Source organism: Gossypium hirsutum, chromosome D02 (assembly GCF_007990345.1).
Source record: "Gossypium hirsutum isolate 1008001.06 chromosome D02, Gossypium_hirsutum_v2.1, whole genome shotgun sequence".
NCBI lineage: Eukaryota > Viridiplantae > Streptophyta > Magnoliopsida > Malvales > Malvaceae > Gossypium > Gossypium hirsutum.
In genome coordinates this window covers 37291444-37298785 of record NC_053438.1, presented here as the reverse complement: position 1 = coordinate 37298785, position 7342 = coordinate 37291444, and positions in this window count along the sequence as shown.

Sequence of the window (7342 nt, the reverse complement as noted above, 5' to 3'; positions counted from 1 at the left end):
CGGTTTATCTGCATGATGCAACTAAGTTTAAATTGTCTTGAAGTTTGGTTTAATTCTAATAAAGTATATTTTAAAAGTTCAAAATCTATTTTAGATAAAAATTAAATTCGTCTCGATTAAGTTCAGTTTAAATTTTTAATTTTAAATTTGATTATTCGTATGAAATTTTTATTAAAAATAAAATGTGCATATATTAACAAATCCAATAAAATATTAAAAATACTCAAATAGCATGACTAACGCAACATATTTAATATTCATATTTTAAAATTTTTTTGTCTTCATATTTAATTTAAAATTCACAACAAAACACCTCAAAATATCATTAATGTAAAACTTAAAGTGATTTTATATCATTTCATAACTTTTTATACGACTATATTTTAACAATTCAGCTGTTGAATTTATCAATATAATTGTACTTATCATGCATGTAAATTTTTTAACCGATATGATATCTTTATTATATCAATCTAAAATATTATGTATATTAATATATATTCAATGGTTGAATTTTTTTACGTAAAAGAAATAGTTAGAAATTTTCAATTCGCATCAAATTTGACATGCATAATCTCCATGAATAGACCATGAAATATAACGACTGAATCGTTAAAATATTAATCATATAAATAGTTAAGAAAATATGTAAAATTATTTTAGTTTTTGTGCTATGTAAATGGACCCTTCCATATATATAAAACCAACCTTGGGTGAAAGGCTTTTTCAAAGTAAAACAGCTTAATTTCTTTTTAAAATACAAACAGATTACTTGTATTTTTTTTTTGTGATAAACAAACAACAAAGTTACATTAAATTAAATTGTTCAAAAGCACCATTAGCTCTATCTTGTTGTAGAGCTTCTAAAACTTTATTAGGGGCATCATCATAAACCTATAAACCTGTTTTCCATCCTAAATTCAACTTAGCCAAACGGTCAGCAACTAGATTGACCTCCCTAGGAACATACCTGATCCATCACTGTCTTTCAATTCTTATAATCTGTTGAACCCTTCAAAGCACTGTGATTCCTAAATCTGCCATCATACTACCTTGTAAGGTTTTGGCCACCTCCAGATTATCGGTTTGAATGGTAACCCTTTTTAAAACCTTTAATAACCAGAATGAGTATACCATCTAATACCCCATAGTTCAACCTAAAAAATTGTACATTTCCCCAGCTAGTGATTAAACCCCAAGATCCAATTCCCATTCTGATCACGCAACAGTCCAACAGCAAAAGCACTTCCAAAATCTCCATCCACTGCGCCATTAGTGAATAAGTGTACCCATTTACCTGCCAAGGGTGCTCGAGTACCAAAAAGATGAATATTTTTCCGGTATCCCTTATGGCTTAACTCGTACTATTGTTCCCAACAATAGGAAACTTTAACAATCTCAAAAGAGTTCCAATTAATACCTTAGAAGATAAATAGATTCCTAATCTTCCAGATGCGCCAAGCAATTAGCCCAAAAATACAATACCAAATTATCCCTCGACCAGGTAACCTCGTGTAACAACAAAGGATAAAAGTTAACCAAACCTGTAAAGTCACAGAGAAAAACCTATGTTGATCAATTGGGATAATATGCACCTACACTTCCTTTGTTGTTGAACAATCTCAAAGCACGTGAAGATTATCCTCTATTTTGTGTCTGCATAATGGGAAAGAGATGTTATGCCCAATTCCCTGCCGAGTACGCTCCACATTAGTAATTAACATTTGCTTAGACACTAACCAAAGAAAAAATTTGACTTTCTGCGACCCCTGATATTTCCAAGTGTTATTTCAGAAGTCATCTCTAGAATTCCAGGAATTTTCCTTTACAAACCAAAAGGCACTTCGAACAGAAAAGGACCTTGACACCGTATGTGTCCAAATACCCTATCCGATCCTGAAGACAAGTGAGGAAAAGGAATACTTAATACTTGCCTGACCAAATCTTCTAAAAACCATATGCGAAAAAGGTCAAGATTCCAAGTTCCATATGATGTAACCATTTTACTAAGAAGGCAATCCAAGTCAAGATTCACATGAACAGGAATTTGCATTATCAAAGGACCTATTGCCAGAATCTATGAGTCCTTCCAACAACGAATACTATTACCATTTCCAACTACTGGGCTAGGTTCTCTCGAAATAAAGGCCCTTCATAGATGGAAGCATTACTTCGAGCAATGTTATCTGGTAAAGCTCTTTCAAGCCATATTTTGCTCGAAGGATTTGTACCCATAAGACACTGTCCTTGGATACTAAATTAAACCCAATCTTCAAAGGAAATGAGGTGTTTTGACCTCTCAAATGTCGAATTCCAAGGCCACCACAAGATCGAGGTTGACAGATGGAGTCTCACCCAACTAATTCCATCTCTATACGTCCTTCAAAATAACCCCAAATAAACTGTCTGACCATTCGTTCAATCTCTGCAGATACTCCCTTAGGTATTATCATGTATTGCATAAAATAATTAGGAATTGAGAGAAGGAAAAATTGAGCCAAAGTAACAGTACCCGCTATAGACAACTTCCTTGCTTCCCAACTTTGTAATTTGTGCCACACGTTTTTCCACCACAAGGCTCAAGGTGCTATTAGTGACCTTTTCGTGAAAGAGAGGCACCCCCAAATAAGAGCCAAGATTCTGAACTTCCTAAAACCCAAGTAGCTCACAAATTTGATTGCTTAAATCACACCCAACTCCTTTAGAGAAGAAAATGTTGCTTTTTCAGGCATTGATCTTATGTCCAAAATAACAATAGAAGTGTTCTAAAATACTTTTAAGTAATCAAGCTTGCTCTAATTCTGCTTTGCAAAAAATAACCAAATCATCTGCAAAGAAAAGATGAGATAATGTAGGTCCTGATTATGATAATCAGATAGGACGTCACTTTCCATAATCTATTTCAGAACAAATATTGTAACCAAGTCATTCCATGCATAACACAAGAAGATAAGTAGATAGAGGACACCCCTGTTTAATCCCTCTAGCTGGCTTAAACTTCTGAGTTGGAAATTTGTTCCAAAGAATTTTCATAGTGGAAGAAGAGATGGCAAACATAATCACTCTCAGAAAGAAATTTGATATACCAACTGTAACAGCCTGTTTTTCAGTGGTGTCAGAAATAGTGGTTTCGGGGCCACCAAATCTGATGAGTAAGTTTGTAAATATCATATTTAATATTTACGAGTTAATTGTGATTTTAAAAAGGTTTTTGATATTTTGATATTTGTTTTATAAGCAATTTATTAAGTTCAAGTGGTTTAACCCTAAGGTCAAGTGGTTTTAGAAATTGAGGTATTGAGAATTATTTTTTATAAACTGAGCTGTAAATATTTTTATAAATATTTATTGAGTGTAATTAAGGTTGTATTAAAGTTTTGTTGAAAAATTTTATCGTTTCGATAGTTAATTAAACAAAAGGACTAAATCGTAAAAGTAAAAAAAGTCAATTGCTACTAGTTTAAAAGCGTTAATTGAGTAAAGAATATTAATTAGGTGGCCTTATTGTGTAAATTAGCCACCCTAAAGATAGTGGGGTGGTTGGATGCTTTGATTTCTTTTAATTATAAAGTTTTATATGTTATTTTATTAATAAATAAATAAAAGGTTAAAAAAACTAAAGAAAACATGATAGTTTTCTTCCCCAATTTGTTTTGTTCTTCACCAAATCACCATAGGAGAAGCTTCAAATTTTCGTTCTTCTTGGATGATGCATGGTAAGCCATTTCTCATTCATTTTTAATAATTTTTATGTTTTTGAGATCGTTGCAACTAGGTCTAGCTAGCTCGTACCTTCGATTTTGAATCTGTTAAAGATTTTGAAGGTTTCCATTGATGAATCTTGTGATTTTTGATGTTATATGATGAATTTGGAATGCTGATTTATATTTAAAAGTATTTTGTTAAGTGATTTTGATGAAAATTTTCGATTAGGGACAAATTTTTTAAATTAGAAAAAGTACAAGGATTTAATGTGAAATTGTTGCATAAATGGGCTATTTTGGATACCATGAACATTTGGATAAGCTCAATTCTGGGTAAAAATGGTTAATATTTGCATGTTTTGGGCTCAGGGACTAAATTGAATAAAAGTAAAACTTTAGGGGCAATTTTGTAAAAATGTCACAAATGACCAAATTGCATGAAATGAATTTTTTTATTGTCTAAATTAATATATTAAATGAAATTATTAATTTACATTAAGATCGGGTGGAAAATCAAGGAAAATAGAAAATTACCAAAATGCCCCTCAACTTTGGTATTTTTTCAATTTAGCCAGGTAAGTTCGTATGAACTATACTATGTATATTTTTGATTAAATTGAATGTTACATATGAAATTTTATTGAAAATGAATCGATATATATATGTTATTATACAATTTAGCTTATACGAAACGAGGAAAATTCAACGACGCACAACGACTATCGAGTCCCGTTTGAACCTTAGGAATATTTAGAATACAAATGACATGTCATTAGGGGTTACCATTTTTTTTGGGTGCTAGTCTCGTACATCTACCGGTGGCTGAGTTTCCAGTATTTGTTGTTGTTACTTGACAGCTTTTGTGAGCTGCACCGTGTAGCTACATCTTGACTGACACCTTGTGTGTGCAGACCCATTTATGGCTCAAGAGAGAGCACTAATATGGGATATGAGATAGTATTGGTTTCGACCACAAGTTGGCACATAGTGTGCGAGATTCCTGCGTATCCGATATTATTCTAGTGGTTCAATGGGAGATGTTCTATTACGAGACTATATGAGTTCGATATGAACTAATACATGTATATATGAAATACACGAAAATGATGGTACGTGATATATTAATATATTGAAATGAATGATATATATATGAAGAAACAGCAAGAGAATGATATGTATCATGACATGTACATATATGAATATCTTTGATATGTTGATACATGGAAATTATGTAATTGGAAATGAGTAATAAACTCAAGTATGACATGTTGAGAAAATAAGGTTATCAATGTTGAATTTATATGAAATATGTTCAAGTAAGCTAACATGTGTTGTTGTTTGATGCTTAGGCAAGTGTCAAGCTGTTGGTTGAATGGTATTCTGTTTACTTATAAGTTGCATTGAAATGGTAAATGCTCAAATAAAAATATGCTTGTGCTCATGAAAAAGTGGTAATGTCTAAATTATGCAATTTTTTATGAAATGGTTTATCATGTGATTAATTCGAAAAGGGGCTATGTTTAAATGCACTGGCTTGTGACTATGGTTGAATGATATACTTATGACTTGTGTGTTATGCATATGGAATGGGTGTGGACAGTAATGAAAAGAAAATGAAAATAAAAAAAAATTGGAAGAGTTTAAAGTTGTCTAAAATCCTACTATGTTAGGGATAATATGTATAAGTGATGTTGTGGATTTACTCATTTTGTGAGTTGTTGAATTTGGTTTCATGAATCGTGTGGTATCGGTATATGATTATTCTTGATATGTATAAATTTCATATTGGAAATGGATTGATCTAATTAAAGTTTATACGAGCTTACTAAGCATTCATTGCTTATATAGTTATTTTTCTTTACTTTTTAGACTATCGAAAGCTCGATTGGGTTGGAAGCTCGTCGGAGATTTATTACACTATCCAACGATTATATATGTAGATTTTGATATCTTGGTTAAGGTTATAATGGCATGTATAGGTATTTTGGCTAATGTTGACATATGTGTTTTGGTTGTTGATATGGTCATTTTGGTTGACTTTAGTTTTGGCATGTAAATATTAGCCTTAAAATGGTGAATGTTTGGTTTGGATGATGAAAGATGAAATGAAAGTCTAAATATACATATTGTAAATGTCTTGTGACATATGTATATGGGGTGAGTTGGTACCTTGTTATGAATAATTTATATGACTATTATGCTAGTGGTTGAATGGTATACTTAGTACCATTTGGTATGTTATGGTAAGTAAATTAAATGGTATGTAATGATGCAAAATTAGTTAGAAGTTAATTAATTATTTTGGCCAAATTGAGTACATGGTTATACATGTTTTAATGTTGTCATTTGAGGTGCCTTTGGGCATATTGGTTGGATGTTATTATACCATATGTGTTTGGCTTGATTATGCATGATTTTGGTGCCTTTTGAGGGCTTATGTATATGTGAAAAAGGGATTATAGGTATATGTTGAAAATGGTGAGAAAAATAGCTTGTAAAATGGTCTATTTTCGTCCACACAGGGAGAGACACGAGCATGTGTCTCAATCGTGTATGACACCCGGCCAGGCAGCACGGCTGTGTGTCCCTTGTAACTTTCAAAGGGTTGCAAGTCAAGTTTTACACGGCCTGGCACATGGGCGTGTGAGGTTATTTCGAAGGGTACACGGCTTGACACACGGGCGTGTGGATTGGCCGTGTAACCCAAGACAGTGAGTTACACGGGCTGGGACACGGTCGTGTGTCCCTATTTCGAATGCCCACACGGCCTAAGACACGGGCATGTCTCTTGGCTGTGTGAGTCACATGGCCTGGCCACACGGCCGTGTGACCCTTGCAGTTTGTAAATTTTCATTTTTTCCCAAAAATTTCTATATGTTTCTGATTTAGTTCCCATTTGTTTCTAATGTGTTTTTAGGGCCTCAAGGGCTCGTATAAGGGACAATATGTAAGCTATTGATTGGTTTTGCTGTGATTGATGATATGAATTAAATACTTTAAAATTTTTTATAGTTCTGAAACGTAAACTCTGGTAATGCTCCGTAGCCCTATTCCAACAGCGGATACGAGTTAGGGGTGTTACACCAGCAACCTAAAGGGAAGCAAAAATAAACTCCCAACCCACCCTATCATAAGCTTTCTCCAAGTTAATTTTAATTGCCATCCAATTCCTACCATTACGCTTGCCTTTCATAGAGTGGATAACTTCCTACGCTATGATTATATTATCAGAAGTTTAATGCCCAACAACGAACCCTGCCTGCTCTTGTGAAATGAAATTAGGAAAAACTAATTTGAAACGGTTGGCAATAACTTTCATGGCCAATTGGTAGAGGACAGGGCATAAACTAATGGGATGAAACTATGTAAAGCTTTTAGGATTTACTGTCTTAGGAATGCGAACAATCAGAGTATTATTCAGATCTAGATCAATGGCTTTGCCTACAAACACCCCTTTAACTTATTCACAAACAACATTACCAACAACATCCCCTTGATTCTAAAAAATGAGGGCATGAAAATCATTACTACCCGGGGCCTTTAAAAGAAGCCACATAAAATAAAGCCTTCTTAATTTCTTCATTCAGTATCGGCTTGTTCAAAAAATCAACATCCAAAGAACTAAGCCGTGGAAAAAC